Here is a 14032-nt window from a genome sequence, read left to right on the forward strand (position 1 = left end):
AATATGCTAATTGAGTAATATTACTATTTATTAGTAATATGCTAATAAGAGTAAGATTGGACAGGGCACATTCAATTTCTTTCTTGCAAACACTCCAATCAAATAAGACACTCCTCATCTCAGAATAGGAGCCGGGAACACAGTAGAACAACAAGCTGTGAATGACACTCTTGGAGTCCTTTGGGGATGTGTGGGTGAAGAGTAGGGTTACCGTTCCCGTATTACTAAGTAGAGTTAAACTAGATTGAGATGGGTAGCTGGATGCTTGGGTAGTTGGCAGAGTCAGTGTGAAGCCCTCTACATGCTGTGCACTGTGTCTAGTGCTGGTGGTGTGTAGGAACCATCCGGGAGAAAGATGTTCTCTTTCAAGTTCTGTGTGATCTGTGTGGGATAGCAACACAAAGGGAACCAACTGGCAGGGCACTGAGCGCAGACCTCAGAGGAAGCTGGATATATTTGTGAGCATGCTCTGGAAAAGACAGAGAAAGCCGGGAAAGAGACAGAAGGAGGAGATCTGGAAAGGCTTCCTGGAGGAATAGTTATTTAACAGATCCCCCAGAAGGGGCAGGGTTCATAAAGGGGGTGAGGCAAGGAAAGGCACTCCAGGCAGAAGGAACTACATTGAGTGTACCTCTGGCCCTGTTTCTGTCCCCTGTGTAACAGTCATGCGCTGTTTCAGCTTCTGGGACAGAGGCAGCTTCACTCCTCACCCTGCTGGTTCTCCTACAGCCCGGCCTCAGAAGGAAGCCTTCTTTAGTGTTCTTCCCTCTGCTCCACTCAGAGCAGTGCTGGCCCCAGGCTGCCTGCTGCTGCTTCTTCGTGGTTGGTGTGGGGCGGGGAGAGCATCAGCAAGCCTATAGTTATGGCTCTTGGCTAATGGCTTGTGGTCAAGCCTGTGAAGAATCAGAATTCGTCCTGCAGAATGAAATCCATGTAGGGGAGTGAAGGGGAGGTTCCGCTGTGTGCTGCAGCTGTTGCAGGGGTGACGTTGCCGTCATTTTCTCGTCCCTGTACTGGGTAAAGCTTTAAAAGACCGCAACCCTGAAAGAACGCCTCTAAAAGTGGGAGGAGAGGTAGAAGCGAACGTTTCTCTCCCAGGAGCTACTGTGACAAGCCTACATCTAATGTCTTTTGTATGGTAGCAGGAATCCCCACTAAGGGAGAGTCTGCTACTCTTAAATTAATAGATTAGAAGTATGTCCACCTTCAAGGACTCACTGAAGAACTAGTTTGTTAAAAGCCGAAAGAAGCTTTCTGTCCTAAAAATAATTTGTATATCATGAAGTGCAGGCAAAGCCAACCCACAGGGAATATGTTTGATTCTTTTTTCTTTTATTAATTTATATTTTTTTATTTTTTTTTACATATCGATCCCAGTTCCTTCTTCCTCCCTCCCTTCCTCTCTTCTTCCCTCCCTCCCTCTCTCCCACCCTCTCATGCTCCCCAACCACCCTTCCCTCCCATTTCTCCCCCCCCTCCACATGTAGGGTGATGCCCTTCAGGAAGGGTCATCTAAATCTGTCAAGCTATTTCCAGTCCTGGTTTACAAGAAAGCAATTTTAAGAGACATAGTCATTAGGGAAGAGGGCGGCTTTGGTTAGGCTGAAAAAGCTCATGGAAGGGCTATCATAGGCCTTGGGAGATAACCCGGAATAGCCTCCAAGTCCTTATTATACCTTTCAGGCCTGTGAACTGATAAAGGGCCCTCTTCTGAGGTATGCAGCCTCAGGGCCAGCAGGCCACACCCTGGTAAGCAGAGCTCTGCTGTGCATCATCTCTGCCTAGGTCGTAGGCCAGGGCCTTCTTTTAGTGAGTGGCCTGCAAGCCCAAGGCTATGTTAGGTGACAGGATGATGGATTATTAACCAATCTAGTGTGGGTTCCTGACTTTCTCAAACTTATATCCTTTTAAACTCAAGGATCAATAACCATGACAAATAGTATGGCTTCCTAGAAATACATCAAGAAATTTCCACCACCGTTTCTCCCACTTGTTTCTTGGGTTTTTTTTTTTTTTTTTTTTTTTTTTTTGTTTGTTTGTTTGTTTTTTAATCTCTGTCAGCTCACAGCTCCACTAATCATCCCCAAATCAGCACCGCTCCGGGCATGCCTCTGGAAACCCCAGTTCATCGTTATCAGTCTTTGAGAAGAGGCTAGAGTGGAACCTTTACTCAGTTGCTTTAGAAACTTCTCAGATCCATAAAACTCTTAGCGTGGGAGACCCTTCACATTTAAGTTAAGAGAGCTGAAGATTATTAAGAGCACACAGATTCCTTAAATATGCATCATCACATGTATGTTTGAATGGGTTCAACCATTTATCAAGCAGGGTGCCACACCATGTGAAAATAGGAGTCGGGAAAGCAGGATGTTACCTGTGTCCTTGACTTCCTGCAGCTAGACAAAAATAAACACTTGATGACACAAGTCACCGTGCGTCTAAGGAGCAAGTTCCGCGTGTTACTGTGGTAGGGTAAGGGAGACTTGCCTCGTGGTTAGAGGCCTAAAAACTTGAGATTGAAGAGTGGAGCAGATGAGAGGATGGGAGGAGAATCACAGGAAATAATGTGGTAGAGAACGGGGCTGTTTCAGGGAGGTGCCTTCTGATTTGACTGAGGATTACAACAATAAAATATGGGGAACCTGCTAAGTGCCAGAGTTTTCCTCAGCTACAAAAATCCCCCAAATGGATACAGTTCTTTTCCTTACAGGGGAAAGGATGTTCTCTTCTGAGAAGTCATGTATCCTGCCCCTAGTTGTTTGGCTGTTGAGTGTTGCCAGTTCACGCTGCCTCTACCAAACTATGTACGTTCCTCAACATGGGAAGGAGGAAGAGCAAACAAAAGAGAGATTTAGAGTCAGATTGAGAAGTCTGAACTTCACGAGGGAGATCGTGTATGGGAAGGGACAGGAGGAAATGGGGCCAGACCAATGTGTTTCATTGCGTGTGAGAGTGTGGATGCACACGTACACTGCTGTGCATGTGGAGGTCAGAGGACAGCATTAGGGAACTGGTTCAATGTGGGTTGGACCCATGGAATCAAGGTCAGGTTGCCACGCTTGTGTGGCAGGTACACTTACCCACAGAGCCACCTTGTGAGCTCAACCAGATGTATTTGCAGGACAGCTTTGTTGCTTCTGTTGAATTTTCTGCACCAAGGTACATACTGAATGCTGAGCACAGTTAGGGAAAAGCACACACGCTAGGGTGGGACAGAGTTATCAGAAAGGTTTTTTCTGTGGAAGAAGGATGTGTTGAGCTAAATTATACTATATAACGATGATTACTGCAGTGAACGGGTGTCGCCAAAGGAATAGGTCAGAAACAGATTTAATTTCTGATGCTCATGAGTCTATGGAGCCCAGCTGTGAGACTTGTGTCCTTGATATAACAGAAACATTAGAAATGTAGAGCTGGTGAGAACTTGGTTCAAATTCTGCCTCCATATGACCCAGTTATATAGAGGTGATCACTGACACCCCTCCAAACCGTCAAAGGTAAAAAGCACACTTATATGCTTTGTGAATGTTCATAGAAATAATCTTAGAATGCATCACACAACAACAATGAATATAACTCATTAATAAAAACAAGACTTTGGGGGCTAGTGGTTAAGGGCACTTACTCCTCTTGTAGAGAATCTGCACTTGATTCCCAGTGCCTACCTGGTGGCACACAAATGTTCTAATTCTAGTCATGGGCCTCATCTGTCGTCCACAATCACTCACACATGGCACACTTACATACTTGGAGGAAAAGCACTTATAAACATAAAATAAAAATAAAGAAGTCTCCTATAAAGGTGAAAATATTTCTGACCTTACCAAATGGAAATTTGATGATGGTATAACAAAAGTATGTCTAGTTATAATATCAAAGTTTAGCCCATCTTAATGAAGGGTATTCTTCCTTTTACAAAAAAATATACACTATAATAAGTAGCTCATCATGTAACTATGAATTCAAATGTATTTTAAGAACCAAAAGAGTTTATATAATGGTATATAATAGCAAAATGTCTAAAATTATTGGTTGTAAAGTCTCATGAAAAATACAAGTCATTTTTACTATGTTGAGATGTGAATTTTACATTTATTTTATTGATGCACATCTATTTCTGTATTAACAATAGGTCTTAATTCTTTTTGAGAAATAAAATCTAGTACTTCAAAAGTAGGTCATAGTGTGCATAGATTTCTTTTCTGAGCATGATATATAGTTATGTAGCAAATTGTGCATTTAGTATTTTCAGAATGGAAAGCAAATGCTATGGCTGTCTACAGAGCATCAGAAATATTGCCAACATATTTATTGGAAGTATTGCTGCAGTTGTTTTGAATGTGATATTCTTGGAAAAACCACTTGTCTACAGTACTTTGTTTTGGTTAGCAGACTCTACTAATTGAGGCCCTTGTGTGGAAACCTCCCTGAGGGAAATCCTGTAATTGATGAAATCAGGGAGGGAGTGGACAACATGCCTTATAATCTCACCATTCTGGAGCTCTGGCCCTTAATGCATTAATTGGTCTCATACTTTCCCAAGATCTAGAACCTCAATGAACTTACTCAAAGTTAGCATTGTATTTAGAATGCATTTTCATCAATATTATAAAATATCCAGTAACTATTCTTGGAGTATGTGGTGGTTTATACTGATCTATCAACTGTGTCATGAGGCTCACAAAGAAAATATATCAAAGCACAATCTAAAATGTCTCCCAATCTTGGGTGGAGTTTTCTTTCTTTCTTCCTTTCCTTTCTTTTCTTTCTTCCTTCTTTCCATCCTTCTTTCCTTCCTTCCTTCCTTCCTTCCTTCCTTTTTTGTCAAAGGAACTCTTTAAGAATATTAGGACAAAATATTAAAAGATAAATCCATCTTGCAAACTTTTTTATCAACGTTGCCCTGATGTTACTTATAAAGGATGTAGTTTGAAGATTTCAATAAATACATGGAATAAACAAATTATTTTGCATCTGTGTTGTAATCTAACTGGTCTTTTTGCTTTAGTATAGACCCATGCAACATTATGATATCTTCAATTGCTCTTATTTTCTTAATAATATGGTATTCTTAAGTATTTACCATTTTTATATAGTCTTATACTCTAGACATGATCTCACTTATTTCAATAATTTACCTCATGATAGCAGTAGTAAATACAAATGTATAAAAGGACCCTGGTATTATCTGCAACATTAAAAATAAAGCAACAATCTTAAGTGCCAGTTAAAATGGAGAATGTTTAAATGCATTAGATTAGACTCAAGTTGGAACAGTATGTAGCAATTAAAAGTTCATTTCTTTATAGGACCCTGATGGTGACAGATATGTAGCAGAGCTCCACATCCAACCAGGAGCAAAAGGGAAAGCTTCCCCTTCTGTAATATGCTTCCAACTGAGGAATGAAGGCTTAAGTCAATAAAAGTCACACAAATATGTGTGACAAATCGTAACTGTAGTAAATGGAAAGAAGGAAGCTGACTGTGCATATATATGTATAATAGGGACCCTGGCATGATATAGACTTAACTTGCCAAGGAACTGACAAATTAACTGAAATTTGATTGTGGCCAGTGGCTGGGAGGGATTTCAGGGATCTTGTTAATGAGTGTAGTAGATGGAGCACAGTATGTTTGCAGATGTAAATGGGAGGTGAGTGGACTGGAGAGAGTGGTGTAAGGTCTGTTTTAAAATTTTCATTTTTCTGTACTATGAAAGAGATTTAAAAGGTGGGACACCAGAACTGGGGACCTAGAGTGGGGTATAACACTAGTAGAGGTAAGAGATGATGAATTATGGGTTGATTAGAGAGAAAGGTGGGCTCAAGTGAGTGGATTCAAAGCATTGTTTGGGGTTAACAATTAAATATACTTAGTGATGGGTTGTGTGCCAGGCAGAAGGGGGCAAAGATAACCGAACATCACTATGAGGCTTTAAGCTTGAGCCACTTCTTGTCAATGGCAGCAGAAGGGGGAAGGGGGTTGGGCTTGAAGGAGAAGCTATATACTTCTTTCAGGACATGCTAGCTAATGCAAGTTCCTTTTGAGGCACCCAAGTGTAGAAAACATCAGGGAGTTAGCTACAAAGGTTTAAAGCTAGAAGAATCTGTATTGTTTTTTCTTACTCTTATTGGTTGACAAACTGTGGGCATCCAGTACACGTTTGTGGAATAAAAGAATGAATTGTGTGGAAAAGTAAATTTGGGCGCCATTGGCAAGTAAGTTTCTACAGGGTAAAAAGAGCATAGAGTGAGAAGAATAGATAACACTAAGGGGGGAAATTCTTCTGTTTAATAATGGTGCAGATGTATCCAGGAGGAGTCACGCATATTACGATGGGCTGGTACCTTATAGACATTGAACCCTGGAAACATCATGTAGGTTTTACACTGAAAACCTCAGCTGACCTTACTAAATGTTATTTTTATAACAAGTGAATGGGAGTTGTGAGAAGAAGGGAGTAGGGATGGCATCTAAAAGCAACATGGGGATAAAAAGTTTATTATGATCACTGTAATTTTTTTTTGAGATGTGGTATTTTTTATGTAACCCAGGCTGGTCTTGAACACACTAGTTAGCACAAGGCTGGCTTCAAACTTCTGGTGATCCTTCTGTATCAGCCTCCTGACTATTGGAATTACAATGTGTACTACCATGTTTGGCTTGTTATTATTGTTAATTGCTTTTGATAACAGGATTATTTTGAACCAAATCTTAGGCACATGCAGAGTCTTTCCATCAACCACTGTCTTCTACTTCTTTCTTTAAGATGCTATTATTTACTTTGTAGAATTAAAAAAAAAAACTCTGATTAAGTTTAGGAGTAGGGTTTCTCTTTGAGATAATTGTTTTCCTGACTTCCTTTTTAATAATTTTGTTGTTGGCATATAGAAAAACTATTTTCTATGTTGGTTTTTATGGGTAATGTTTTTTATGAAAATTCCTATGTAAATATTTATAATAGACAAGTTTCTTGGGTATGCAAGTGCTTCTCAATTTAAGATAGGTTATACCCTGATAAACTTACCACATATTGGAAATGAAGCTAGTATAATTTAACCTATTGGATTCCACAGTTCAGCAACATAGTCACTGTAGAATATCAGATGCCTAACCCATGTTTGCTGATCCCTGGGAGCAGCAACTTGCACCAGTATCCAGGGTCATGACAGCATTGTGATTCACATCTTCAGCCAAGGAGAAGATCGACAACCAGAACCAAAAGTACAGTTTCCACTGAGCATAAATCTCCCTGCAGCATTGTCAACCATTGAATCAACCACTGTCGAATCACAGTAAGTTGGGGACCACCTGTATAACTAACTGTGTGGTTGCTGGTCCACGGGAGACCTTTTCAATGTTTTGATAAACTCCTAAATTGTTTTTCAAAATGACTCTATAATTTTAAATTCTTAGGAGCAATATAAGAAGGTTTCATCCCCCCCCCATATCCCAGGCAACACTCTATTGTCTATCTCGTTTTTTCCTTTTATTTAGTCATTCGGTAAGTGATGTCTCATTGTGCTTTTTATTTGCATTTCCCTAATGGTTCATGCACAGTGTTCAGCATTTCCTCCTATGTTCTTGATCATTTGTCTTTCCTACTCAGAGAAAGTTAAGGTTCCATGCTGAAATTATCTTATAGGACCAGGAAAACTTTCCACCTAGTAGCTAGCTTTTGTGGTGTCAGAGGTGTTGTGCAGACTTCCAGGGGGAGAAAAAGATACCAGTGGTCTTATGTACATGTAGTGCTGGATCCTGGATCCAGCATCCATTACCTGTCAGGCAAGATATGCTCACTGGTACAATAGTGTCAGGGCTGTTTGTTACAAAGTACTTAACCTCATTCTGATTAGATTTAGACCTGCTCCACAGGCAAAGGCAGGAATTGCATGCCTGCTCATGTGATCCTGACCAAAAGCCCTAGGGTAGAACTTGCTATTGTTATTTTGGTAAATGATCGTGCTGTCAAATTACCTTCTAAATTAGTAGGTTTCTACAAATAGAACAGGGATGCTCTCTCAACCTTGACTAAACACACTTCTTGTTACAGATCTGAGAATACTATTGTATGTTTGTTTCTAAATGGGCTCTATATTTCATTCCCCTGCCCCAAGGCCCAGGGAAATATCTCAGAAGGAGAGGCAGAAAGAATGTTAAGAGCTGGATGATAGGAGTGTTGGGAAATACAAACTTCTGGATTAGCATTCATGAATTTACAGAAGCTATGATTACATGTAAAAGATCAGTATAAGATTAAAAAAAAAGGAGGATATGTCGTCAAGAGGGGGCTGGGTTAGGGTTATGTTTGGGAGGAGTAGGAAATACGGGTGATTTATGGTCCTATTTAATTGTATACATATATGAAATTCTCAAAAATATAATAATAATAATAATAATAAAAACACTTAGTAGCAGGCATGGAAAACCTCCCTTTAAGTCATTGGTCAGAGAAGGCTAAGAGACTCTGAAGACAACACAGGCTATTGCTGCTGCTGCTGTGGATGACCTCCCCAAGGTGGAAGATAAGTCCCTGTTACTGAAGACAACAAGCCCTTCAGATACAGGGTTTGGATGATTCGAGTTGGATCTAACCTGAAAATCCCATCTCTGAGGACTAGCTTTCACAGTACCGGATGGTGTTATACAAACTGTCAAGGGAAGGAAGCCATTAAAATCATACCCAGCTGTGATGCCCATGGATCATAACAGTGACCAGCATGGCAAGACATTCCTAACAGTGCGATAATGGCATTCATATTTTGGTGATGACTGATTGGACCCGAGGCCTGCTCAACAGGAGTGTTGTTGGGATGTTTTCTGTAACTGTCTCCTTGAAATGACAGGGAAGCCACGTCTATGTTGTAGTGACAAATTGGCTGTCTAAATAAGACCCTAAGTATGACAGCCTCAGTAGACATTCTAATATGGTAGAAAGAAATGTCATTGTACCCTACCCCACCCATGATCTAAGAACCGCAAGCAACAAAATGGTGCTGAGAGATGGAGAGTTAGCATTTCTGAGGGATGAGCCGCCTATTTGGTTATCTAATACTTAGTGGTCAGACCTGAAATAATGTACATGCAAGCAACACCAAATGGACCCCACCGGTTATATTTATATATTTGTATATATATTTGAGAAGGAATAAGGGTAGGAGGGAAGATATATAGGAGGGACTAGAGGGAAGAAAGGAAGAGGAAAAATGATGTAATTATAGCTTAATTAAAATAAAATTAGTGCCCGAGGCAATGCAGCCACAGGGCTGGAAGCAGTCAGAGGACACAGGTCTGACAGGTGTCACTATCGTGAGCAAGTATGTGGTGGAGGCATGGGAGAGAGACGTGGTGCCCTCTGAGCACTGTGAAGAGAGGCGGGACAGGAGACTCGATGGCAATAAGGACTAGCCTCATATGGGAGGCCTGTACTGTCACCTGAGGCCATGGTGAGGTTTGTGGCCCTATTATAGCAGGGCTCTGTTTGGTACCAGCAGAGGCCATTTGGTTTCCAGGGTCTGGGCTGCAGTCTGAGAACATGCTGATGACTGAGTGCTGAGCTGTCTTCACCCCTCACCTGGGCAGTACAGGAAGCTGGCATGCTGACCAACTCAGCTGCTACCCAGGCCCAAATCCAGGGCTTTGAGTTGGCCCACCCCAAGATCTACCCTACCCTTGAGTTGCTGGAACATGTGAAGAGGCAGGTCCTGCAGAACCACAGCAGCAGGAGCTCTATGACTCAGAGCAACCGCAGGACATCCAAGAGGAGATTAGGTGAGGGTCCAGCATTAATGGTACAGCAGAAGCCAGCGGCCTTGAACCAGACCATCGCCTCATTGCAAAGAACCTTTTCAAGTAAAGTAATTTGGACAAAAAGATATATTGCGTGTCCTAGTTAGGGCTTCTGCTGCTGTGAAGAGACACCATGACCATGGCAACTCCAGTAAGGAAAACATTTAGTTGGGGTGGCTTGTTTACAGTTTCAGAAGTTCAGTCCTTTATCATCATGGTGGGGAGCACGGAAGCATGCAGACAGATGTGGTGCTGGCTACATCTTGATATACAGGTCACAGGAAGTCGAATGAGACACTGGGCGACACCCTGAACATAGGAAACCTCAAAGCCCGCCCCCAGGGCGGCACACTTTCTCCAAAAAGGCCACACCCACTCCAATAAAGCCACGCCTACTAGTGAGATTATGAGGGTCAGTTACATTCAAGCTACCACACTGTTTGACATACCACAATGAACTGCAGCTTCCACTCTGAAATTTGTTTTGAATTTAATTTTAATTTTTAAAATTTTCTGTTGTAGGGAGGTAACAAAGGTGCAGGGTAGATATGAAAGGACTGGAAAATGAGTGGGATTGGGGTTTGTGATGTGAAATCCACCCAGAATCAATAAAAAATAAAATTAAATTAAAAAGTAATTGGGTTATATACTTTTAGATGTTGAGTTATGTGAGTTATTCATATACTCTGGGTACTAATGCGGTATCAATGCTTTACAGATACTTCTCATTCTGTGGATTTCCCTTATGCTCTCCTTTATTTCCCTTTAAACATTTGTAACTGATACATTTCAATTGTTCACATTTGTGGAGGACCCTGAGGTGTTTAATAATGTTTATATTATATAATGTGTAAATCAGAGTAAGCCTGATCCTGCTATAATTTGGATTGGGAATGTTCTCCAAAGCCCTGTGTGTTTAAGAGTTCATTCCCAGCTTGGTGCTCTGGGGGGGTGGGTGGGTATTGGGAATTTCACAAGAGGGGACTCAGATCATTGTTGCTATGTCCTTGGAAGCCATGGTGGGATGTCAGGCCCTCCTCTTCCTCTGTTTTATTTTATAGTGATAGGGTGTTTTTCCTGTGTTGCGCCCTTCAACCACAGCGTGCCTCTTTGCCATAGGACTAAAGCGATGGGGCCAATGAATCAGACTGCTGCCAAGCAAATACAGTGGGTCCTTTTATAAATGGATTACCTCAGGGTTTTTTGGTTTTGGTTTTCATATAGAAATGCAAGCTGACCGATACATATCTCAAGCATTTATCATTTCTTCGTGGTGAAAACATAAATATTCCCAGTGGCAATTTGTATGTGTTCTTTGGAAAAGGAAACTGTGCTTTCGCTCCGTTGCTCATTTAAAATTAGACTGCTTGTAGATTGTTTCTGTTAAGTTGCTGAGCTCCCTTTATACTCTGTTTATTAACCACACACTCCTCCTGTTGTAGGTAGGCTCCCTGTCTCTCCACTCATTAATTTTTTCTTTTGTTGTGGAGAAGGTTTCAAGTCTCACAGAGTCTTGCTTACCTCTTTAGTCTTTAGTGTCCTGTGATTTGGGCATCACATCCGCAGGGTGTTCACCCATTCTAATGTCTTGATGCATTTCCTCCTAGTAATTCCACAGCTTCGGGGCCTTGTATTTATATCTTTAGTTTTGAATTGCATTTTCAAGTGGCAAGCGATATGGCTCTATTTTCATTATGCTGTATGCATATATCTAATTTCCCCAGGACCATTCATTGTAAATACTGTTCTTTTTTCAACTTCATGTTCCCAGAAGCTTTTCAACCATTCATTGGCTGTAGGAATGTGAGTTTAACTTCTAGGTTTATTATTCTGCTTCAGTGCTTGGTATGCTCGCCTTTCCTCGTATACCATTTTTCTTAAAACTCTAACACTGAATGAAAATTTAATCATCATAAATGATAAAGATAAACTTTACCATTTTCAGAAGTTTTTCTGTCCTTTAAATTCAACCGGCAAGAAATACTTTTTGATTTGTCTTTTAACAGAGTTCTTCACTTCATTGTGAAGAAAGATGAGGTCCTTGACTTCATTTTCTCCTTACAAAGCTAGTACTTTATTGAACACCTTGCACAACAAGTAAGGAGCAACAAAGAACAGGCTCATTTCGTGTGGCCTTGCAAGACACATATATCACATGAGTGAGTCTGCTGCAAAACTCTAAGACATAGGTGATGGCAATAACTCCTATCCCTAAAGTGTTTCTCAATGAGAGTTGAAGAACAGTTGAGAAAGCAAACAAGCCAGGTGGTGGTGGTGTACCCTTTTGATCCCATACCTTTAATCCCCGCATCTCTGTGAGTTCTAGGCCAGTCTGGTCTCTACAGACTGAGTTCCAAGACAGCCAGGACACAGAAAACCCTGTCTCAAAAAAGGAAACAAATAAGTAATAATTTTCTAAAACATTACTTGTTGATCCCGTCCTATGTGTGAATGTATCCATTAATCACATGAAATAAACGTTTTAGACCTCCCCATCCATTCTTTCCCTTTGTTTCCACAGATCAATACACGAGACACTTCACTCCTTGACATATAGTTTACAGGTGAGGTCAATGATGTATATACTGGATTATGAATTCTTCTTTTGACTTTTATAATGGCAGAGCTGACAGCAAACTCTATTTTAGCTGGGTTGGAAACATTGGCCAGCATTACAAGCAGACTTAAGAGTTTTGTTGTGGAACATTTGTTTACACTGTGAAGAAGTGTTTTTTGCCAAGGCACCTTCTGTTTGGTTTAATAAAGAGCTGAATTGATGGGAAATGTTCTTCTGTATATATGTTTCTCTCATTGGTTAATGAATAAAGCATGGTTGGCAAATAGGAAGACAAGATATGTGGGACTAGGAGACAAGGAAGATTCTGGGAGATGTAGTAAGGAGAGTCAAGATGTAGGGACTTCAGAGAAGAGGCCAGGATCCTCTCTCTGGTAAGATAAGATCATGTGGAAACACTTAGATTAATAGAAATGGGTTAATATTTATGACAGAACTAGCCAATAAGAAACACTAGTAATAAGCCAATAGCTTTTATCTAATACAGTGTCTCTGTGCGTTATTTGGGGCTGACATGGCTGTGGGAGCAGGCTGGTGGGAAAACTGCACATAACACTGAATGAACAATAGCTAGGCATGAGGAGGTTAGGCAGGACTTCTGGCAAGGAGAAGGATGGAGTCACCAGCCAGACACAGGGCAGAAACAGGAGCTACAAGATGGGAGAGAAGTAACCTATGTGGCAGAATGTCAAGGAATATAAATGGACTAATTTAAGTTATAAGAGCTAGCTAAGACAAGACTAAGGTAAAGGCCAAACTTTCATAATTGATAATACATTTCTGTATCATTATTTGTGGCAGCTTGCTACAGAGTTTTTGCTCCACATTCAAATTTAAAACACAATTTGTCCCAATCATTTGCTTATCAGTAGTAGCTTCCTTAGGTGGCACCATGTGATACCTAAGCTCAAGACACTGAATAAATATGGTTTTAGTACAGCTCATTGTACAAAGGAAAATAATCGCACAGTGCGAAAGAGAAAGTGAAGAAGAAAGTAAGTTAAAATAATCACCATTGGCTGTCTGTGAATTTCTCTCCCGCATGCCAGTTATTTCAATGGGAGGGGACTCCATGTGTGGACAGAGGAGTACAGCCTAGTTTAGTCTACTAAAATCTAGGAACTGCCTTTTCCCAGAGGCTGGATCTAGTTCATAGGCGGCATGATCTTTTCCATCCACCTTTGCTTCCCCTCTTTTTAAGAACCCACCGAGTACAATGTGTGCTGCCCGTTACTCTTGGATGTGCGCCCTTTCCACTGGCACACGGATGACCCCTAGAGAAAGTTCATTTTCCCTCTTTTAGCACTGATCAATAACCACTGTCCTCTTAGCTAGGATGAGACTTGGTGCCCAAATGACAAATCCACCGATTCGATTCTTAACCAGCACCAACAGAATCAGAAAACAGGGTGAGAAGTACACAACAGCAAGATCCTTTCCCCATTCCCCTAAAACCCCAATCTCCTAGCCATTTGGATTCGAGACAGGGAGAAATCAGATGCTTTCTCCATTCCAAATAGAGTGTAATTATAACAACACCAGGAATAGCAATTGCTCATGAGACAGTTGCTCCACAATATTAAGTAAATGATAAAATGTTGGTTTTCAAAAATATTGTAGGCTAATTAGAGTCTATATACTTGGTCATATTTGAGGGAATTTCCAAAA

Source organism: Phodopus roborovskii, unplaced genomic scaffold (genome assembly GCF_943737965.1).
Source record: "Phodopus roborovskii unplaced genomic scaffold, PHOROB, whole genome shotgun sequence".
Lineage (NCBI taxonomy): Eukaryota > Metazoa > Chordata > Mammalia > Rodentia > Cricetidae > Phodopus > Phodopus roborovskii.